Source organism: Silurus meridionalis, chromosome 8 (genome assembly GCF_014805685.1).
Source record: "Silurus meridionalis isolate SWU-2019-XX chromosome 8, ASM1480568v1, whole genome shotgun sequence".
NCBI classification, from domain to species: Eukaryota; Metazoa; Chordata; class Actinopteri; order Siluriformes; family Siluridae; genus Silurus; species Silurus meridionalis.
Window position 1 is genome coordinate 4,423,015 of NC_060891.1, and position 25,284 is coordinate 4,448,298.

A 25,284-nucleotide genomic window follows, 5' to 3' on the forward strand; every position below is an offset into this window, starting at 1 on the left:
GCTTCACTGATTCAAAGCTCAACATTCAGTGAAGTGTATGTTTTATTTATGAGGTGCTAATAGACCGACAGATGAGGTATACAAGTATTTACTTGTCGCCTGATTTTTAAATGGGTCAAAAACCTGCACGTTGTTTATTAATAAAACATGAAGTAGGTATTGCTTAACCTCTTATAATTACAGGAAATCATCCGGCGTAAAAAAAGAATTGGCAGTTAGTTCATTAAACATTGTTCTCAGGCCGAAATGACTTTTGACATCAAAACCCATTACACATTAATCCAGCAAATGATTCCACTTTCCCAAATGGTTCGGATATTTATTTATTTTCAGGCAGGTGTGCAGATGTAATGACCTGATACCTGTATAATTCCAGTTCTTTGGTAAAAAAATAATAATAAATGAAATAGAAATATATAACAAAATAAACCGATCTGATCAATATGTTTGATTCTCACATGCAATTTAAATCCTTTCCATATTTTCGGAAATACAAACTTTGAATAACATCCACACTTATATACAAAATATTACTATTGAAAATAGATTAAAATTGCTAATTAGATTTTAGAATATTTCATGAATTTACATTAAACCATTCCATCAAACATATATCACATTGAAACTAAAGATATTTTAGGCAAAATGAGTTTCCTCAACAGCAGATGGCCCTATGAGTCCATTTACAGGACCGAAAGAAGAGTTTACACACTGAATGTTAAAAAAAAAGGTATTTTAAAACACATTGTAATCCTAAAAGAAGAGACATATTTCATATTTCTTTTATACGCCCTATACAATATATAAACAAAAGTTTGTGGACACCCGGCCATAAGACTGCTCTGCTTTTTGTTATATCAACCTCCACTCTTCTGGGTAGACGTTCCATTAGATTTTAAAGTGGGCTTGTGGGGATTTGGGCTCATTCAGCATGAAGTGAAGATGCCTGGAGTGCAGTAAGTGTTCCATTCTATCCCAAAGGTGTTCAGTAGGTTGGAGGTTAGAGGTCTATTTCAGAAGATCTTCCGCTCCGACCCGTGTAAACCATCTTCATGCTGAAACAGCATGAGGGTTTGTGGGAAAAAAATACACATTAAAATTGCAGGCGTCCCAATACTTTTGGCCCAAATGCAAATATAAGAATATTAAGGATAAAAGTATTTAGAGAGAATATTTACAAGAATATTTATAATATTTCTACGTTCATTTATACTTTAAGTATATTTATTCATGAAAGGAGGAAGGATCATATTTATGAGAATATTATAAGCTAATATTTAGCTGATATCAAATATATAAAATACAAGGTCGATGTTAATTTGGTTTGCGTATATATTCAAGATATTGTTACTTGCTAAGATATTATTTGCAGTGTAAAGCTTTCTGTGGAGTTAATTACTTATATACTCATATTACTTATGAATAGCGTCCCCGGCCCATAACTATGGAATTCTAACGTTTTATGATTTATGACCGATTATGTACTTTTTTATTTCTTTTAGGCAACATTCCATCTGTATGTTCTATTCACATGTACACTACATTATCAAAACATCCTTTTTTTCGTCTCCAGAACTATGCAAGACTTCGTCCTATGCTCTCTTTGGGTGACAAACAAACAAATACTTTTTGCTTCCGACCTCAGTGATTAGTGTGATGCACTTCTTTTTGAAATACAATATGTACAAAATAGCTAAAATCATGACTAAGACCAGGACTAGTGATCATATTATTATTGCCATTTTAGAATCCTCACATCAGCTTCCTGTCAGGTTTTTAATATTCTCATGCTGACGTATAAAACTCTGCATTGACCAGTTCCCCAGGATCTATCTGACATCTCACATCCCCAAACATAAACTTCACTCTTCTCCCCTTCTCAATTCAGTCTTTTATCTGTTCCTCACACTCATTTATGCTCCATAAATGACAGAGTTTTTTATTCTTATGCTCCTAAAATATGGACTTCACTTTCTGGTGACAATTTTTTTTAAACGTATATGTTCATGTGCATGCTTTTTTTTCCCCGTGCATTGTATTCACACATTGTGTTTTCTTATATAGAGTACTTTAAGAAGCTACTTTTAAAGGTGCTGTATAAAGTTTCTTCTTATAATTAATATTACAATTATTAATAATTGTCATTTCAAGGTAAGCAAAAGAGCATCACAAAATAAGGTAAACAATTGAGAAAGATGAGCAGCAGTAGAAAACTTCATGTCTCATGTCTCTAATAAAATGGCTGGTGAAATTAAAATAGAATTGATATCTGTTGCTGGTTTTGTACCTGACCTCAAGGTCCAGATCTGCTCCAGAGTCAGTAAAACACCCAGTATATCACAGGACACCATGCAGGCAAGTTGGAAGAAACCACAGAACCTGAAGGAAACCCAAACTGACATATTACAACACAGATAATTAACCTGGACATTAACCTGATGTTTAGATGGAACTGGGGTTGTAGAATGATTGTAGAATCCATTATGTTGCAGCATCATGGGTTTTTTCTTGTAAAGAGATGATTATATACAGTATATTGGCAATAAATATCCCTCCATCAAAAGCACTGTGTTACAGCCACAAATCTCAAACATATGTTTGAAAAAAAAAAAAAACCCAAAATGTTTAGACAAACAAAGCATTTCTTTGGCTTATCCTTTCTTGTGGAGAATATATATATATATATATATATATATATATATATATATATATATATATATATATATATATATATTCTTTTGGACAGCCCCAAGGTCTTTAGTTGAATCCAAAATATGCATTAATGTCAGAGGTGCCTAAATATTTTCTGATTAAGGTACAAACATCAAACCAGATTGAGGGTAATGGGCCAAAAGTAAATATCGCATGACGGTAAACGTTCTCGCCGACATACTTGACATTTTAATAATGACAAATGTATTCTTTCGAAACAACAGACAGTTTCCTTGATCTCTACATAGTTAGCTGTTCGTTGAGTGTCACAAAGTTTTACAAAGTTTACTGTACCTGCACCTTAAAAGACGCATTTACATAAAATAAAATTTAAAATTTAATATTTAAAAATGAAATTAAATAAAAAAAATTCTTATACATTTTAATACACTTCTTAGATATAGAATAATGAGCCAATTCAAAGGTTACTATTGGGCATCTCTGGCATAAGCTCTCCAAATATCCATGTAATCTGAATTTTTTTCATTTCTAGGTGTAATAGCTTAGCTAAATTGCCCTGGTTATAAATTAGTTTCTAGATATAAATGTATGTGTGTGTGTGTGTGTGTGTGTGTGTGTGTGTGTGTGTGTGTGTGTGTATTTACATGGTGCTTTGCCACTACTATGACCCCAACCAAGCTATCAAACACCCAACAATTAATTAAAAAATAAATAAATAAAAATATAAATCAATGAATGAATGATTGAATAAAAGTTTTGTCTCCTGCCCTGTGATTGGTCTGTTCCCTATTGTGTGCATCTTTCCTCAGTACAGCCCTTAAAATATTTATCTTATTCTTTCCTTTTGTTCCGTTGCTTACAAAAACGTTTAAAAGCTTATTAATATGTCTATATGTTATATATATTATTATAGATTATTTACCACTGATTTTACCACTAACTTTAGTAACAGTTTATTACAGATGTCCTGAATGATTCTCTGCAATGGAGTCGGGAGCCAATACATATACTATCCATTAGCTCATGCCATGTGGGGTTGACATTTATTTTAAATAATAAAACAGTAAAAATATGTAACTCATTCATTTTCTAAAGTAGTACAAGAAATGAGACTTTACATCATTCTGATAATATACTCACTAATTCCGTCTATATGCTAACAATCCTCATGAGATAAATATTCAAAAATCTTTCTGAAATTATCGACAGGGTTTACACTATTTATGTATCCTAATATGTACACAACATGACTGCATATTATTTGCATGCATTTTTCTTTCTCTGTGCTTATTCTTGTGCAAAGGAATGATGTTACATGTGCATCTCTCTGTTTTTTGTCAATTGCTTTATGTGCAGTTTGGTGCATATGTTTTATGTGCGTCGTTAAAAAAGCCTATGCATTTTTATTATTAATTTTATGATTATTATTATTAATATTAATAATAATAATAATAATAATATTAATAGAAAACAACAACAACAATAATAATAATAATAATTAGTTAAATGAGCATTTTATAGATAGATAGATAGATAGATAGATAGATAGATAGATAGATAGATAGATAGATAGATAGATAGATAGATAGATAGATAGATAGATAGATAGATAGATAGAGAGAGAGAGAGAGAGAGAGAGAGAGAGAGAGAGAGGTAGACAGACCAGTTAGCTGACACTGCAGTGGGAGTCTGCAAAAGTCTGTAAACAAATCCACCTTTGGGTCTGGGGGACGATGTGCATAGCAGGGGGTGGAAGCTGAAGTTGCTTTTTACCCCAGGAGTGTGCAACCCCCAACCGGCACTGTGGTTGGCCTGGACACCTCCCCTGCTGGCTGCCCCACATTCCGCCACACGCCGAATGATTCTCTCAACAGGAACACAGCCTGAGTGCAGTGTTTCTGCTCCACTATTCATGATCTACAAAAACAAATGGCAATAATGGGCTTGACAGAGTTGCCTGTGATATTTGAAGGTCAATTATTAAACCTGGAGTTGTGTAGGATTTGTGTTAGTACAGCAATACCAGTTTCTACTTTATATTCATTTGGCACTTAATGTAACTAGAGCCAATCTTTATTTTACAAGTTTTATAGCAATAAATAAATATTAAAAAAGGTTATAATAATTTACAAATTATTACAAAAGCATGCAAAAACTGCAAGTGAATATTGCAATTTCTTTTTACGTTATTTTTTAAATAAAACACAAAAAATATGATTATTAAATCACTTTTTGTTATAAATAAATATATATAAATGCATATTTATTTATAAAAGAAGATATATATTTTAGGCTTTTATTTCTAAGTAATAACCTTTAAAGCTTGAAATGTATGAAAACATTCAAAACACTCAGAGTAATATAATATTTGGTATTTAATATATCCACAATTAAGGTATATTTGATATAAACAGTCATGCAAAAACACATTTAAAAAAAAATTCTATAATAAATAGGATACAAAATTAAATTCATTAGGTCCTTTCAGGTCTTAGAATGAGGTAAATACAGCACACGACATTGTTTTTTTTTGTTTGTTTTTTTTAAAAAAATCTAAGTAAAATGGAAAAACCATGTGTGAAAAACTAAATACACCCTTCAATCGGATTTAAAATGCCAAGTAGCAACAAATTAAATGCCTTAGATTAACTGATCAAGTTAGCAAGAGTGAGCACTTCTATAAAAGCCCACGTTTTTAGCAGTTCCAGACTCAACAGGCCTCAGTTATTATAATTTAATGTGAATGTTAATGAGAGTACAATTAGAAAAACACTAAACAAGTATGATTTGTTAGGAAGGATTACCAGGAGAAAGTTTTTTCTCTCAAAAGAACATGGCAGCATGGCTTATGTTTGTAATAATGCATCTGAACAAATCAAAGACTTCTGGAGCAATGATGGGGTTATGATTTGGGCTTGTTCAATCCTCAATGAACCAATATTGTAAAATGGAGCCCAAAATTCCTCCACAATAACATGAGAGACTGATACAGCAATACTTCAAATTAAAGCTAATAAAGATGGCTTTACAAGCTAATCATAAAGTGTACTTAGTTTTTCCACACATGGCTTCCTCATTTTTTGTTTTAATTTTGTTTAGGAACTAATAAAGAAACAGTCAAATGTGTTATGTATTGTTCATCTGAGGTTGCATTGAAAGTCTTACTGATCATTTGTCATTCTTGCATCTGTGATCCTGTAGTTAATAAGTTTAGAAACATACAGAAAACTCACATTTCTGGACCAGAATGCATTACTGCTTAATTGGTTAAATCTTTCAATATGGCCTATTCACACTGGGATCCAGAACTGGTGCATTCATCAACTTGGAAAACACACACACACACACACACACACACACACACACGCACACATATGAGCCCAAAACCTTCATTTCAACTTGAATTAATTCAATCAATGTACTATTGCAGATGACAGTGCACCCATTGCATTCCATGCATTAATACAAAAATACTCCAGTAAAGGTTAAAGTGCTCCCTTTAAACATTCTCTTGTGTAAAAGTACAAAACATTTTGCCTTCTAATGCACTTCCGTACTGTCCACCACTGAGAACAGTCCTGTTTTCTAGCTTTCATGCGCCACATGCAAATCTGGAATTTTTGTCCCAGATTAGAATATGTGAGTTTTCTAAAAAGTTATTGCCTCAACCAGGAAAAAGTCGGTTGGTATGTCAGCATTATACGGTATATGCTCATTTAAAGATCTTGTCACAATCGTTTAAAACAATGAGACAATGTGAATTATAGGATACACAAATGATTCTAATGTTTGTGTTGTGTTGTGTGAATGTACTATGGCTTTGCCTGCATATATTGCTTTATATGGGGAGGTGATAGCTCAGCGGTTAAGGCTCTGGATTACTCATCAGAAGGTCTGGGATTTTAGCCCTGGTATCGCAAGACTGCGACACTTGGGGCCCTTGAGCAAGGCCCTTAACCCTCTGTGCTGTAACATGGCTGACTCTGCGCTCTTGACCCCAGCTTCCTACATCACTGCGATATGAGAACATGTAACAATTTCCCAATAGGATAAATAGAGTATTCTAAATAAAAATAATAATAATGTGTGTATGCGTGTTGTTGTATTGACCAACATTGCTGAGGAACGAGGAAGTGGATTGTCATAAGTCATAAGTAAATAAAATGTTAATTGATTTATACAAGTAATAACCAAATATAAAATTAATCAAAACACTGATCCATGGAACAGCGAACCATGAAAGACGTGTCGTGACACGTGATTAGGTCATGTGATGTGCAGGACCTGATGGGAAATAAAAGTGTAATATAGACACTTAGATTACTTTAAGTTTTTGCGTATAATCTATAAAAAATGAACAAAATTCTGTAACCTGTAAATTTTTTTAGTCATTAGGTGCTGGCTTGGTCAGTGTGTGGTTTTTTTGGGCTTAGTAAAGTATGCAGCTGAGCAGAGACACTGCACTAAGCACTTGTTCGTATGTGATGCCAAGCATTATCCAACAGGCAATCATTTTTAGGAGGGGGAGTAGGTGGGGCGGGTGGAGAGGACAGAAAAGGGAAATGTGTTATAATTGCTGTCAGTGAAGCATAGTCTCCATACAAAATGCATTAGTTTGCCTTGACACAATAATTACCTGTTTTTGCAGATGTTTTGTGGCATTGTTGTGCAAACAGTTTAGCGGGGAGTAATTACAGGAAAGCGAGCTGAAAATAAAATAAGTGGGAGGTTTCTTGCAGATTCACCTTCATTCATGCAGAGAAAAAGCGATGCGATGCAGCTGGAGAAAATGGAGCTCGAGGCAAAAGGATCATCCTAACAAAGTTATAATCGGCCCATTCCTGGGTCCGACCCCCTCGTGCTATTTTTTTTTTCTTTCTGAAACACACACACGTTTTTATCATCCTCGACGCGTTACGTTCTGCGACACTGCAAGTTACGAGAGTTGTTTTTTTTTTTTCCCCACTGAAGCAGCACAAAGTCATGAAATCAGGAAGATGAAGAAATTACACATTATACATTTCAACAAGTGATAATGGACTATTTGTTTTTGTTTGTTGCTTTCATGCTTATTTGTGTAAATCATAGGTGCTTCGCTCACACACTCACAGTTTCGCAGAATTAATTTTTTTTTTGTAGGATAATTGAAGGGCACGCAAACGTTTTGTTTTTTTAGACGGCGCTGGATGGCGAGCAACCTCTTTGTTCTAGGATTGCTCTTAATGATAGGATATACAGTAGACTGCATATTTTCAGTATTTCCAGTGTTTCTCGTGTTGGCTGGCAGATTCATGTAATGATTATATAATTTATATTTATATTATATTTATTTCGAATTTTAATGGGAAGCAGTTGTAAAATATACGACGTTATTTCTGGTGTACTAAAATGGTGCACGTGCTTCGAATTCCATGGTCAAGCAAAACAATGGAATATTCGAGTCCTGCATGGATGAAATTGTAAACCATAACAACGACGTGAAAGATAATGTTGCGTTTATCTCACCTCAAAATAATGTGCCAGCCTTGTTGTCTGGGGTGGAAAAAGCACCAGAAACATTTGCACACACGTTTAAAGGTATAACATTCATAATAAATGTTTTTATTGTAAAATAAATGATCTGCTGACTGCCAAAACTAGTCTATTGATTTTTATCTATTTTTTTAAATGTCAACTAATCCTTCTACAAACTGGACGAAATTGTAACTGTTACACATATGTTAATAGACTACTAGATGTTTGGACTATGTTGAGTGCTCTGGAAGTGTCCTGGAACAATGTGGAGCCATTAATAAAAAAAAATACCTTCCCATTCTGTGCTCTTCTATAAGGGAACTTTTACCTTAAGTTCTTGTCCTGCATTTGCATGATTGTGTTAAGAACTAGAACGTGATTGGCTGATTACTCATAGTCAGAAACACAAGGTGGTATCAAAAAGTTCAAAAAACCCCCTGTAAATGGCGAAACCGTTCGGCAACTTGTGCATAATGATCGTCGGAAAACAATCCACGTGATCTCACTTCCGCATCCACTCGCGAGGTTTGGCTCCTGGGGACTTCGCTCTCTTCCCGAAGATGAAGATCCAGCTCAAGGGTCGCCGTTTTGCCACAATTGCTAGTGCGAATCGCAGAAAATGTCAAGTCAAGTCAAGTCAAGTGGCCATCACCTCAACCACTGAGCTACCACTACCCAGCTGTGCCGCAGTCACTGGACGTAATGAACCAACATGGCTTCCTTTCAATACTTCAACACCATGTAATTCTCTCTGGACTGCGGCTAATTGGACTTGACTTGACTTGTTTGACACGCTTTGAAAATAAGACTTCGGATAAAATTCCAGAAGTGGCAGGAACGCTGGGAGCGCTGTATTGTATTGTATTGATAGTGTGTAAAGGTACTGTAGATAAATAATGAGAGAGCTAGTCTTATAACTTTTTGAAACCACCTCATACAGGAATTCTTAATAAAGTGATTATGGATGACGTGGCATAAGATTTGCACACAACACTGTTTATCGTTGACTGAAATGTATTACTTATGGTTGTAAGATTCGATTTTTTTGGCTCCAGTCTCTTTAATGTATCCAAAGCTTTGCTCACATGTCAATATTAGGCATCTGTGGTGGTGAAAACTTTTTATAATTTAAATCTCAAGATTACTGTGGATGGTTAACACTTGGGAAGCATAAGGATGGATTTGGATTTCTTTTACTTTTTCAATATGCCATGAACAGTTTTGCATTCAAGTCCCCACCAGTGAACAGTTCCTCATCAATGATAGAAATATAATGAATGAGTATTCTGTGTTGAGGATGAGGATGGGTTTCCTTTTTGAGTCTGGTTACTCTCAAGATTTATTACTCATGCCATCTCAGGGAGTTTTGCCACTAGATTGCTCATCGGGGCTAAAAGAAATTATAAGGAACAAACTTATAGGCAATAAACCTACAGTTTCTTTAATACAACCTTATAACCACTTCATCTCTGTAAAGCTGCTTTCAGACAATGTCCATTGTAAAAATCTATTGAATTGAACTTGTTCGCTCGTCAAAATAAACTTATTGGAATAAAATGTATGAATTCAAAATGTATAATCGTAATATATCTAATCTAATGTTACATTGAATTCAATCATGTGCAGCAAGCTGAGCAAAATCCTGAATACTCCACCATTCCACTGTAGGACGTAAACATTTCGATATGGCAATACCTATGGCATATGTCCTTACCTTAAAGTTGCCATGTAGAATATAATTGCCCGATCATTGTCCCTTTCTTTTTGAAAGCGTTGTCCTCCCTCTCTCCAGGCTTTCTGATGTGCACTCACACGTCACCTCTTTTTTTTTTTTTGATGTGGCCTTTCCTCTACCTTTTTCACATCCTTCAAGTGCCTCCCATTGATGTTTTATCTTTGATAATGTTGAGTAGGCTCCTGTGGGCCGCAGGGCTTAGAGGCAGGGAGGGGCGGTCCCCCCACTGAGGAGCTGAAGGTCTTTGGGGTCCCGCCATGCGCTGATCGAGGTGAGTCTTGAGCGGCCACTTGGGGTGTTCAGTGGTGGCCGCTGCGGGCTGGGTGGCTTTTGAAGTGAAAGATCTTAAGGGTATGAAACAAAAAAATGCGGATGGATTCATTTGCCTACGGGGGGAAAGAAAGCGGCGTTGCCAGGAGGGTGGTCTTTAGGAAGAGTGGAGGTGCCGGGTTACCGGGGAGCCAGAAAAAAGGAGCCTTTAATCCGAGCATGTCTTGTAGGTCAGGCAAAGTTCGTGGGATGAGCAAAGGGCAAGCCAAAGGTTGTGCTGATTTATTCAGTGCCACATAGGGCAAGCATTTTTACCTGAGAGAGGGAGAGAGAGAATGAATAGAGAGATGACATATTCAAAAAGAAACACAAATTTGTAAAAAGTATAAAAAATATAATCAGAAATCCCATAATAGAATTGTGTATGAGGTTCTGAGGAGAAAAAAATGCCCATGTTTATTGACACAAGAGTTTATTACTCTTAGGCGGTCGCCAATCTACAACCCCACATTTGGAACAATGCCAGAGACATACTTAAAATTGTTTAATATAAAAAATATATATATTTTACTCACATCATATCCATACTTGATAATTAAGGTTAGCTTTCAAACTAAAATTTCCCTTAGTTATTAATAGAGTTTGAGGCACCGATAGTTGATTGCCGGAAATATATCTATTAGCAAAAAAACATATCCATATTTTTTTCCGGCTTCCAGTCCGCTGTCATTAGGAGAGCGGCCTCTAGGGGTGAATCACTGACGCCATGTGCTGTTTGTTTTTACACATAAGACTGCGTGCTGCACGGAGAGCGATATATTACATTTATTATTTACAATTTATTAATGAATCATATTTATGAAATTATATATTTTTGAATATATTTGTGTGTTTGTGTAACCTAGCTCTCGGTACTGGTAAAATCGATCGACCTCTAGTTATTAATATAGTATAATATTTTGTTATATTCACCGACCAACCATTAGGGTTGCATTAGGGGGCATAATAAATACATTTAAATTCATAATAAAATCTACACAATAATACTGGTAGTCCCTCCGGCCATGTCGTTTTCTGTTACAGACCGACACGAACCCCTTTTACAGAAAGGAAATGTTATGTGGCCCTCACAGAAAAAAGTTTGGGGACCCCTGATTTATTAGATGTCATCTATTTTCAAGTATATTTTTCAATGTCTATAGGCATATAAACAGTTTTTTCCTTTGCTGAAATGTAAATGAATCTGTTGCAAATAAAAACACAGAGCAAAAGGGATACTATTGAAGGCAGGAACGAGGGATGATTATTATTCATTATGGTATTGATAGTACATGAACATACTTCTTTTGTCATTTAAACAAACGGGCTCAGCTGTCGCTGGCCTGCCCAGTGCCTCGTTCAAACATTCTATCAGGATGGAGAAAAAGAACGAGCGCTGGCGGTATAAAGGAATCCCTCTGTGTTTGGTCCTTCTGTGAGCTTTTTGTTAAAGAGCATGCCTCAGGCTGATGGAGAGACAGAGAAATGGAAAGAGAGAGAGAGAGAGGCTAGTAACTTAGCGTCTCTGTCATTGCCAAAACTAAACTCTCTGCTGCCTAACCCCCGTCAACATGCTGTCCTGTCTGACCTTTGTGAGCCTCTCTGGAAAAAGAAAGAGCGAGAGAAAGAAAGAGGAAAAGAGACCGAAGGGATTAGGATAAGTGCTGATAGCCACCAGCTTCTTTTCTCCTGGCTTCTGCCTCAGTGTATTAACCCTCAGCATTCTGCAGGACTCTTTCATTCACCCAGGGCTTTGATGCATATGTTCTGAAGGTGGCTGCAGAGACTCAAGCACAGTGGCAGATGGTGGACCTTCAGGCTTCTGCTGGTCAGGCTGGTGTTCATTTCCGAAGGTTTTTTTCCTGCCAGTGCATCAAATAAAGACTCAGCAGTGCAGAAGACCTTCCCCTACTGCACGAAATGCCCTCGGTACATCAACTTCCATCTAAAGATAAGCCCTATCTAACGTGACGCTTCACTAATCGTATGGTTTCTTGATTAAAATACATTCGAAGCTTTTTTTTTGGGGTCCAGTTTTTTTTATTGTCCTTGTCCGTTATAGGATTTTATCTCGAAAATTGCTCCGACGATTGTGAAAAAGCCTCGCACTATGAAAGTCGCTTGCAAAAGCCAAGTACTTTTGGGAGACGGGACCCAAAATAAGTTTTATTTATTACATTTAAAAAAAACCCGGAAATCTAATTTAAAGCGGGCAAGGTGAAGCGTGGTGGAGGAGAAACGCAGCGGCGAGGGCTGATGGTAGTGGAGGGGCATGGGTGATGAACATTGCCTGTCCTTGAGATTGATCTCCCCCACTTCCCTCAGGACTCTATTTCGCCATTCGTCCTCTAAATCATGGCAGCAAAAAAAAAAAAAAAAAACACACACACACAGACACACACATGGACAATTAGAATTAGTGCCCAGCTTCAAGATGCTTGCAGGTATAGGCCAGCTGTCACTGGTTTCAGATTGAGTGTGCTGCCCAACACTTTGGCAGAAGGTGACAAGAAACTGGCGCTCGTCTTCTTTCCCATCCTTTCATCCATTTTTTCTTAATGTTTCACGGCGACGAACAAAACGGACAGATGGGGAGGCCTCGCTGCCCTGATGTTTGAATTCTAATTATATTAGTCCCTGGCCCTGCGAGTATCCGTGATGAATGTTTACTTAGCTACTGATTTATAATCATTTAGATAACACCTGTTTCAGAGAGGTGGGGAAAAAAAATCCAGCGGGTCAGGGGGCCAGTCGTGAAGAGAGCTGAAAGACTTCCTCGGACGTGAACAGTATTGTTGGTGTCCCTCCATTAAAAAAAAAAAAAAAAAAAAAAAAAAAAAAGAAACAGAAGCTATGATTTTCTCTGAAATAACTTGAAACAGGCAAAAGTAATTGGCAGCCTTCATTTTTTATTCCATATTTAATAAAAAAATTGTGATTCAATTAAATATAATTTAAATCGTAGTTATGAAATTTGCACGTACAGAAATTTCATTCCTTTACATTTCCATTTAGGCAGACAGCCTTATCGAGAGTGACTTACAACCTTGCAGTTGAGGGGTAAAGGCCTTGCTCAAGGGCCCGGCAGTGGCAGCTTGGCGGTGCTGGGATTTGAACTTGTACCCTTCTGATAAAAATGCCTAATTTGCTAAGCTACCTCCTCTCCATTTAAAATTAATGACTGGACCTCTCTTAGCTGGTTTAAAGGGATTCTTATCCAAATTGCATGTTTCAACTCTTTCCTTAGATATTAAATAGAATTTAGATCATTAAACGCCACTCCAGAATACTCTACAGTTTAGTTCTTAGACATTCTTGGATGCTGTATTTTAGCTGTTTTGGTTATTATTTTTTAATAGGACCCATGAGCTACGACTTTCCGTATGTTTCACTCCAGAACGGCTTGGTAGTCTTGAGATTCCATTGTTTCCTGCACTGATTCAAGGCTCCCCGTACCTGCTTTGCAAAAATTTCATTTTTGCATTCAGCTGATGTACCTGGCTAAAAAGCTCCCAGAATATTATGGCTTTCAAATATGCATTTCAGCAGCATTCAGCAATACGATCCAAATATTTTTTTTCTTTGTAGCGGTACCAACACATTTGTCTATATCTTATATAAAGGAATCTGTCTAGAAAAGCACAGATATGTAAGACATAGAGGCTCCGGAGGATGCTCTGATGCTTCATAAAGCATGATTTAATGCCAGACTGAAACTGTCGTTATCGGCAACCGCTCGTGTCGAGTTATTGACAGGATTTTTGTCACCACTGTGAAGGCTCACACTGAGCGAGTTGGGTGTAGTACTTTCAGTGGCGCTGCAGCTCCATCCTCTTTCTCAAGCTCACACACACACACACACATTTTTTTTCACCTTTTTTTTTTTTGAAAGGTCAGGGCACTGAGTGGGTCTGTTTGAAGCATGCTCTTCCGCACTATGCAGGAGGGATCGGCTCAGCAGGGAGACAGCGAACACACTTCGGCTTCTTCAGCAGCTTCTTCGCAGCCCCAAGTCGCTTCTTAAACACATCCCACAGTCGGTAATGTACAGAGATGTACAGAACAGAGGGCAGAGAAAGAGTTAGGAGGCAGAGGATTACGCCATCGGACGACGAAAAGGTCGGAGACATGAAGGTCGCTAAGCTAGAAGTGATGAAATAAACCAATAAAACCCAATGACAAAAGAAGCAACCCATTCAATTCAATTAAATTTAGTTTGTACAGCTCTTTTAACAATGGGGATTTAAACACATCAGCTTTTCAATATAAATAACAAAGCTTTTCTGCATGGTTGTATAGACCTGACAGCATACTGTAGGTCTCATCATATTGTGCTACAGTGCCGATCTTATAGTTTATTACACTGTAGTGATACGATAAGTCCCAGATGGTGTGTGGAGGCAGGTGCAAATGCCTGGATTAGTATTTTGGGTGTACCACAGTCAAGCAAATCCAATAAGACATAATGCTGGCTCAGGGACAGTTCATGCAAAAATGGAATGGAAAACCAGGTACAATCAAGAATCAAAAACCAAAAATGCAATCAACAAAGAAAAGAGTGATAAGTCAGCTCTTTAAAACCTGAGCAAAGCACTGGTGAAAGTAAGGTTCTTAATTGGTCGTGAACGCAGCAAGCTACCAATCAGGGTAGAGAACGCTTTGTTTTGAACTTGTTCGCTTGGTGATATCAACTCAGCACCAACATACAGTTCAGGATCAGTTCAACAGCAAGCAGAACATTTTAAATGAAAGAAATGATGGAAAAAACTCCTGACTCGAACCTGCCACAACATTCATGGCCTTGTTTACGCATATTTTTTCGAGTTCAAGTATTTGAATTGAAAGTTTTGATAATTTTATTAGATATGAATCTGTTTGATGACACAGATTAACAGATTGCTGTGCTAAGAGTCTTTTTATATAAACTGCGTTTTGTGAGTCTTGTGACAAAAATGATAATAGCCATAATAAATCATTGTACATTGGATACTTAAATACATTTGAAGGCAACTACACTTTTGTACGTTTACTCAAGTGATAGTTTAAAAGGAGCACTTTTACTTTTAGTGGAGTAATATTGTACCTTGTGTATATAAAATATGTACTTTTACTCAAGTACATGGTTTGTGTACTTCGTCCACCGCTGGATATAGATTTTATTGTTGGGACGTGTAGTGTCTGGTGGCCATGTTTGTAAACTGTGGTGTGTTCTGGGAAGCAGAGTTCTCAGCTGCTGTTGAAGATTGTCTGGCAGATACACTCAATGCAACTCATATAACTCTCAAACTACGATAACTACTAGTCGTTACCAATAAAAAAATCCCAACAAAGAGTGTATGTCCTGTTGTTTTGCTATTCTGAAAGGCAAAATTCGAATGGGAATTTAGCAAAAACAAAGCGAATTTCATCACAAACCAAACAAGTGCTGTGAATCAAATTGCACTATTTTGGTTAGTACCATTATAGATATTCACTTTTAACTACTATGAACCATCCGTCTGTTTAGGTTTGAAGTCCGGTTAGTGTTTACTGGCTCTAACAGGACTTTAAACCTACCAAAGTGTTTTGTGTTGAAATTATTTGCATTTTCAACACTTGTGGATTCTGTTTCAGGGGCAGTTCATGACAACACTCAAGATGATAATGGAAAGTTTTGACAGAGCTCACAATAACTCTTTTTTTTTTTTTAATGAATGAAATTTAATTTAATGAATGTTGCATTTACTTATCCTGCATAAGATATGCAGGTGTGTGTGTGTGTGTGTGTGTGTGTGTGTGTGTGTGTGTGTGTGTGTATACATGCACATGTGCAAAGTCATATATCAAGTTTAAACCAGGCCCTTCTGCTCTGTGTCATGCTATATCACACCACCTGGCATGGATTAGTTTCCTGTAACAACACACCCTGTTCTGTTCTGTCCTGTTTCTTCGCTCGTGTATCATTTGAATCTGGATGTGACAGGAAAAAAACCCAAAAGAAACCCAAATTCACATTTCGTTCGGATGATAAATCAGTGCAATGAATATTACTTTAGTTTGTAGTCGCTTATGCTAGTAAATGGTGTATCGATACAATACAACAGAAGGAAAAAACCTTTCTGGATGTTTTCGTGCCTGTACGTTGCTGATTCTACTGAAAGGTTGTTCAGAGGTTGATAGGAGGTGGTAGAGACGCCGACTTCCATCGTCATGCTGATGAGTTAGTTTGTAGTAGAAATCCTCTAATAAAAACATTGACCCATGTAATTGATTTTAATGGCAGTTCTGTGCCATCGTTCCCGCACTGGCTGGATGCCAGCCAGATGCCATCAGCAGCAACCCCCCCTCTCCATCCCTCCACCGCTAAGTATCAAGGGGATAGGGCAGAAGAATGCACTGGGGTGTGTGTTGTGGTGAGGGGGACGATTGTAGGGATGATGGGGTTGGGGGGAGGGAGGGGGGGGGAGGTTTGGGAGTGGTGCGAGCGCAGATGAGCGCCTGCCTCTGAAGTGGAAAGTAACAAGAATAGATTAGTGCGCTTGATAAACATGGTGCACAGCAGGCTCCAAAGGCAGCCAAGGGTACAACTGACCTTTTTGTTCACTGTCAGGGGCAGAAGGGAATGCTGTGATGAGGGGGTGGCAAGTACAAAAATGACCATCATTCGGAAGAATACAGCGCACCTCCGCAGGACCACATTGTCTCACTCGGCAAAGACTCGCGCTAGGCTCAGTGAGGCGGTGTGGCTAAATGAGTGACCGCTGCTTTTGTTTCCTCCATTTTTCATTCTCAATTTCGGCTGGGAACACACACAGCGGATGGTGATATTATAGGTCTATTGTAGTCTTAAAGAAGCAGCATGGTGAGAGCTTCGTGGCATCTTGGATAGGTGGATGTCAAACCCTCTTGAGTTCCACAGTCTTGGCCGCTTTTAACTAAAGTGGAAGTGGCACCCACCTGGAAAGGAGAGCTTGTTTTTAAGTGCTTCGCACTGTTTGTGTCTTGTCGACCGCCGTTGCTTTTGTTATAGTTCCTGGCAGGGTGGTAAAAGACACACTTAAACGCACACTGAGCAAATGAAGGGTAAGGCTAGTGCGCGCTTAACTGTGGGATAGTTTACATCTGCTAAGTACCCAGGGAGTGGCGGCCCAGTAATATTGACTTGGAGGTGAGAAAAAAAAAAAAAGGTTAGATTCTATTATTTCTCATCGATCAGTTCTCACGTCAAGCGGCAAAGGTGGAACAAACACTTCCAGTGGTCAATTTTACACGCTGATAGAACAACAGCTTCTAATGACCTCCCACTGGCACCTGGTTTTGCCCCCACACTTTGGCAAGAATGCCATATGAACGATTCCAAAAGTAGCAGGAGAAGGTCAAAGTGACAATTCCCCCGTAATTAACAGCTCGTTTCGCTCACCAGCGGATGATTTCGGTACGACACGAAGCGTGAGGCTTTTGCTAAGTCTGGCAGTGCAACTTTAGTGTTTAATTTACCTTGCTTGATGTCTGCCAGATGTACAGGAACACAAATAGATTAGCCAGCCTTTAATGCTCATCTTGCAAATGAACACATCTGTGACACATTTAAAACAAAAGCCTCGCCACCTCACCTCACCTCTTTCACTCTCTCTCGGTCTCTCATTCTCCCTCCCTCTCTCCTTGAAAACCATTGAGCTTTGTGAATTAAGGTTTCACCGAACACACATTCGAAACAATACCCACGTGGACCCAGATGAAAAACCGTGCTTAATTATATTAATTTACTGCATGGACTAGTGAGAAGGCATCGGGGGAATGGCACATCAATGTCAGCGCAGTCTGACAGAAGGGGCCACTGCTGCAAGGCGCCTACGTCTCTCCCCTCTGACTGTCTCTCTCTCCTTATTCTGCTCCGTTACTCTGCACGCTTCGCCTTAGGATCGAACAGATGTTGTACTGAGAGGGCATAGAGACACAAGGCTTTGGTCCCCACAAGCAGGTGGCACCACAGGTTGCGATCCGAGCGCGCATACGCACTTTTGTTGAACAGACCTGCCTGAGGTTTTCTGCTCGATTTCACAGAAGGAGTGCAGGTCAGCTGTGTAACTGCAAGGCAGGTATGCGTCTGACAAGATTGCTTGCAAGATTACTTGTAGCACCAGTCCGACTAATGACTGAACTGGAGGAATGCCTGGAAGGCTGGAAAAATCGTAGCACAATGCAACGCTGCTTCTTACTGACTCTGAATGATAGACCGCAAGACAGGATGGAGGCTTTTTTTTGCTGCCTTGCACTGAAAGAGCATTGAGAAACGTGAAACTCCTTTGACGTTTCTGCTTGAGTAAAAATGTAAAAATTTGCACTAAAAGTAGGTAAATAACAGATGCGGGTCAGTGTTCTATTCTCCTGCACGAGTTATATATTTAGTTACACACACAGTAAGAACGGCATGATTTCTTAGAGCAAAAACCTTCCTAAATTAAAATAATTTAAAATAACGTACAGTTGCTTAGAAAAATTTACTTTAACACAGGAACAATGTAAAAATTTGACATTACCGTCCACCACTGGTAGGCGCTGATATATATTGGGAATGGTAAGATTTACTGAATCGCATCTCTGCATTGGCATAAAAGTTAACAATGTGTTGCTTTGATTTTAAAAAGTGTGCATCGGATACAAGTTGGCAATTGTTTTTGCGATGCATCATTTTGAACATATTTGCATCGTTAAATACCTGATTTATGTATATATAATTATTTAAATGCACCATACTTTTATTATTTAGAATGTAATCAATATTTTCTATGTAGATTGATTTCTCCTCGAATAAACTGTTTCTCGAGCGCGTTCTCTCGGCACCACTGCTGCTATGTGAATTATGACGTATGACAACACTACGACCGAGACGGAGGCGTGTCCTGAGAGTCACATCGAAATATAGATTAACATGACAGAGGTAGAGCTGCGTCTTGCTTTAGACAGAACAGGAACACCACATCTGGTTTACTTAAAACTTAGAACTTAATTGCACATTTATCGTATTATATATTATAATTATTATCATTTGATAAATAGTTCAACAAACATTGGTTTAAAATAACACTAGTTTTCATACATAGTTTTATAAATACTAATTCACTGTCTTTAACACACAGTCATTGCAAGACATTTTGGAATGAAACTGCAGCCATGAGGGGAATAACACCGGACTAGAAACTTGATGTAGTGAATGAAGTGAAGTGCTGGAGCGGCCAGGCTGACATTTGGAATGCAATATTCCCTAAATTATTAAACTACTGTGCCGTCATTATCATAGCGGTGCCGGGCCAATTCGTTTTCAAAGTGCACCAGATGTGCGTCCACAATTATTCCAGCAAGAACTCAGGTTCAGAAGTGCACTCGCACTCCCTAGTCTTGTTGGAACTGCAAATGTCTTCCATTTGAATTCCTGGCTGACCTTATCTCTTTTTGCTTTTACATTCCATTTCACATGCGATTCTTTGCAACTGTTTTGAGGCCGGGCTTGGCACATGGATAAGGTGCAGGCATTTCGCAATAACCCCCCATCATGTTCATGATATTTCATTCAGAAATTCAACCAAACTGTCCAGTTAACATAAAACATGAGAATGAGGGTTAAAAATTTCACATATATTTTTTACCTATATATATATATACACACACACACACACACACACACCAGTGGATGGCCGTGCATTTGGTACCTGGGCCTTCAGTAAGGACTTACCCGACTTAATCCATCTCTTAATACCAGCACTAACACATCGTGATTATAGAAACCATCAATACAATACAAAAATGCAATATAACATCACATGGGATTATGGAGAGAGTCATTTCACATATGGAGGGTGAATACCATTTTACTAAATCAAGAAACCCAGTCAAGACTCCAAACCTCTAAACTACCACCGCAACTGTGCCACGTGCATCATCTGGAGCAGTTCAGAATCAATATTTGTCTAATAACATGACAAATCTTTAAAAATGTAAATAAAATACAACCTACTCACCAGAGATGCATACTCATAATTTGCACCGCTCCTCAGAGGCTGTAAGCCAGTGGTACCGCTCGTATTCACTGGTCTGGAAGTGGTGAACAAACCCTTTCCCGGGCTGAGACACGCGAGTTAGCTTCGGGGTTGGCCGATCTCTCCTCACGATGTCTAGCTTTTCTTGAAAATGGATTTTTAAGTATGTCCGAGACCAAATCAATTTCTTTTCCTCCATCACCCATTGTGGGCATAAAAAAACTCACTGACTGACCTCAGCTACATCAGTACCTGATTTTTCACAACCTTGTAGCTGAAGGAATTAACTAATTTCCACCCCCTTAAAATTTTTTTTAAAAATCTAGTGGAACATCTTCCCAGAAGAATGAAGGGTATTATAATGGCAAATAAAGACTGAACGTGGACTAGGATGTTTAAAAAGAAAATTCCTTAATAGCACGTTTATAGTGAGATGTCCGGGAAACTTTTATAGTTAAAATTTTTCATGCATTGCTACAGCAATTGTCTGCTTACGTTTTTGACATAAATCTAAATTCCCCCTAACATTCTCTTATTAAAATAACTATGAGCTGATGAGCTGTTTAGATTTTTTTTTGCCGACTTTGTGCCAGGGACTCTGTAGCATAAAGGACTTAAACAATGCTGGAAGGAGGAGTGAAGTTATGACACCAGTTTGGTTTTTCAAACAAACTTTTGTTAAAGGAGCAAACAAACCATGGAGCATTTGGGGAAAATCTTAATTTAATCAATCAATCAATCAATCAATCAATCAATTTCATATTTAAATGTATATAAAAGAGTCTATTTCTAAAATGAATAATAGGTAAGACTGTAGATCGTATGAAACTGACTGGAGGATCTGGATTGGTGAGAACAGAAGTGTATTTCGAGTTGTTTTAAAAGCAGAGCCGAAAGTCCTTGTTTTCTAAAGCCCTGTGAAGGGCTGAATTATATATTGTGATCTATAATGTACTGTCACTCTCACTAGGAAAGGTTGAGAACTTACTTTCTGCATGTGTGTGTATGTGTGTGTGTGTGTGCATGTGTTTTTTTCTCTCCCTGTGCAAATGCATTTCTTTTCACTGTGCTCTTTGCTTCCAATTAACTGAGTAGGCGTTTTAGCCCATAATTAGTATCTTCATTTCCTGTCTGAAGCTTCATTATCAATGCAGCAAATTTGCCCGCAGTAATAGCTTCTAGTACTTAACGATGCCATTATTCTTAATGATACTGTTTTTAGCTACAAAGGAATAATTATTGTTCACTTCTGCTGGAAAAACGCATGCAGAGACAAACTGTTTGGATTTGTCCTGTCAGCTTGGTGTGTTCGAATATGCAATATTGGGTATGATCCTGTTTTTAACAGTGGAACAGAACCCGTGTACAAACACACAATCTATCTATCTATCTATTTGTCTGTCTGTCTGTCTGTCTGTCTGTCTGTCTGTCTGTCTGTCTGTCTAATGATCCTCTTTCTCTCTTTCTCCCTCCATCTATGTGTCTATCATTTACATTTCAGATGACATTTCCCATTCTGATAATTTAAGGTTCAAATCAATATCTAGAAAAAATAAATATATATTATTTCTAAATGCCTTCGTCACAGAGATGAAAAGAAATATCACAATATGATCATATAATTTACTGTTTGACTGGCGTCTCTCAACCATTCATAAACATGCACAGAACGGATGTGGGGGCAGAGTGGTACCTGTCCCAGTGGGCCTGTGTTAACACATGCTATAAATAAACCTAATTAATCTACAATTAATTAATTGAATTCATCTGAAAATAAAGAAACGAAACTAATAATAAATCAACAAAGTTAAATAGTGGATATTTTGTTGCATTGCTGATGTACTGTATATGTGATTAGACTCTGTTCCACTTACACCAAATCTAACAAACAAAATATCTGGCTTAAAAACTAATCAAAATCTATCACTGACTTTTATTCTATGTATTGGTCCTGTGTATACTGTAGGTCTAGTTTTGTATGAATTTATGTACTTTCATGTACAGTAGTACATTAATTCTACAGGAACGTTTCATTTCACTGTATACTGTAAGAAACATTTAATCATAAATTCATTAAATTGTAGAAATATGTGTAGGGTATCATTTAATATATACCTGTTAACTGTTATATAATTGTGCATTCAAAATATTTTTAATATCTATTTCATAAAACATACATTACATTGCAATATATTGTAAAGGAAAGCAAATACTAGTAATAATCTGATACACTGAAACTGTTTAATTTATAAATCTATACAAGTCTGGCTAATTATTAGTCTCCCACCATTTCTATAAAAAACTGACAATTTTCACTTATCATTGACCTGGAAATTTTAATTAAATGTATGTATGTATTTTAATGGAATTAATTTTATTGCTTCAACAATGTAGAATTTTACTAGAACATTAAAACATACTGTTCGTCCTTTAGTGGATGAATTGATGGCACTTTGAGTAAAAACAATTTTTTTAAAGTTGCTTTAGTGATAATTGAGTATATTAGTATATATTTATTTAATACATTGTATAAGATTTGCTTATTTTCACTCATTGTTCTCTTGATTCACATTGTTCTTGTGTCTACTGCTGCCTTTGTGCGGTTACTACCTACTGTAAGTAAACATCATTGTTCAGATTTGCTGTATTTATTACAGCTGTTACATTCAGATGAACCACATCTGGTCAAATATATATGGAAGCTAGCATGATTGTCTAATAAAATTAATGGGCTTTTGTACATGTTTTGCATATGAGCCAGCATGTAGCATAAGTAAAAAGGAAATCTTTTACCACAAAAAAAGGACTTTTTGATGGTTTAATTGAAACGGCGATGCGCTTCGCCTCAGGTAGTGCACCACTGGCAACATGAAAAGGCTTTTTGAAAATGTCTTGTAATTTTCGGATGAAGCCCGAAAGTTTGCATGCAAATGAATAGATGAATATGCATGTTCAACATCTTATAGCTTTTCCAAAAAAAAAAAAATTGTATTGCAACGAGACAAAAGTCTTTGTTGCCGATCCGCTCTGTTTCTACGCCAGGCCTATTTCTATCGCTCGGCTCAAGATATACAGCTTTCTTGTTTCTCGTGCTCACATCTTCAAACTTACACAGCAACCTTTGTTCTGTCATTAGAAGCACAGCACCTAGTGTCTGTTACTTTACACGATCCGATGTTCTCCTCTAATTAAACTTCCAACGATTCAGTTCTCGACATCCTTCTATCCTAGTGAACACGTCCTCCCTTGCTCTCCTCGGTCAATACGCTCAGGTCTTTCTTTATTTCAAATTATTCCATCACAATGAATTACATTTATTTTTATTTGTATAGTGCTTTTAACAATGAACATCGTCTCAAAGCAGCTTTACACAGATAATGCGATGATAAAAAATGAATAAGATTGTCCACTATAAGTGTACGTTTGTCCCTAATGAGTGAGCCAGGAGCTAATTGTGGCAAGGAAAAACTCCCTGAGATGGCATGAGGAAGAAATCTTGAGAGGAACCAGACTCAAGAGGGAACTCATCCTCATCTGGGTGGCACAGAATGTCCATTTATTACATCTAAATGATGTTGAGGTGTGCAGTGATGGTGATCAGATGCGAACTCTAGTTCTGTGTCATCAAATCCATCCTCAAAGCTACTGTCTGACTCCGCAATTTTATGGATCCCATACCATCCACAGCTGCACATACTTGTGTATTACCACATAATAGAATTTAGAAAATCCTAAATACTATATCACCACCAAGGGTTCATTAAATTGTATGTTCTGTATGATGTACCTTGTGGAATAAGAATGCACCTTAAAGAAGTAGGTATGGGATTGGATTGGATCAGAACTGATGGTGGAAAAGAAGAAATACTCATCCGGATTCAGTTTTATCTTGACCAAGGTCACTGCAGATCCAGGGCCTGTCCCAGGGACTTTGAGTATGAGGGGGAAATCTCACCCTTAAAACAATGCCAATGGATATGCGCGCACACACACACACACACACACACACACACACACACACACACACATTCACAGCTGGGCCAATTTATTTCAGCCAATTCACCTACTGGCATGATTACTGGGAGTTGAAAGGTAACCAGAGAAAAGCAAAAGAAACCTACATGGACACAAGGAGAACCTGAAAATACTTTACAGGAGCAGTAGGCAGAAGGCAGGATCAAACCTGGCAACCCTCACCAATGCACCAAGGTACTGCTATTCAAAAAATGAAAATTCTGTAGAGAACCCGATTAGGGCAGCACGATGAGGGCAGTGTATTATAGACCACCAGCATTTTCATACACTCGCAGTGATCGATGTCACACTCAAGTCAAGGGACTGTACAGGTAAAGAAAGAAAATGGACTGTACTGTATAGACTGAATATATTGTAGTGACTCCTGAAAACCAGCAGGGGGAGACATGTGCTGGATGCTGTTTAAGTACTAGTTACAGCCCATGAATCTCGCCTTTTGTTCATGTGTGTTTATGTGTTCATGTTTGATTATCTTCCAGGAATTGAAGTGCTCACTCACTCACTCACACACACACACACACGCACACACACACACGCACACACACATGCACACAGACCATACTGTGATCAAAAAACCAAACAGGAAAATGGAGGACTATCACAATAGCAAGACAAAATAATGAGGATAATTATACAGCTTAAAAAACTCCATCTTCAAATTGTTTCAAGAGCCATGAGTAGCAGGACAAATTTGCTAATAATAATATTAATATAAATATTATTAATAATAATGATAATAATAATCACCATGATGTTCAAGATGTCCTTGCATAATGCAAGTAAGAAATAAAAGACACATAATCATAAGCTCAGCAATAACCGCTCATATTTCCATCACACTCAGGCAGTATCCTGACGTGGAGGGTGTTGAACATAACCTTGCCTTTCCCCATGGGGGCATTTAGTGGGTTATGCTCCACCTGCTTAGATCCGACTTTGATTGTGGCATGTCTGTTGATGCCAGGCATTTGAGTATTTTAGAAACTTTCAATTAGACAAATG

The 25,284-nt window shown here is 37.7% G+C and overlaps 1 long non-coding RNA gene across 2 annotated transcripts in view; it reads right to left on the reverse strand.

Annotated features, from left to right (window-relative positions):
* Nucleotides 1-292: 292 nt before the first annotated feature.
* Nucleotides 293-25,284, reverse strand: part of LOC124390015 — a 53,688-nt gene continuing 28,696 nt past the window's right edge. The window contains exons 2-5 of one of the 2 annotated variants that reach the window (XR_006926678.1): nt 9,902-10,507; nt 4,389-4,590; nt 2,293-2,379; nt 293-1,055 (exon numbers count right to left, since the gene is read on the reverse strand). This is a non-coding gene — a long non-coding RNA (uncharacterized LOC124390015). Of the gene's footprint in view, nt 1,056-2,287; nt 2,380-4,388; nt 4,591-9,901; nt 10,508-25,284 lie in introns of both variants that reach the window. The other variant, XR_006926679.1, reaches the window with a different exon arrangement.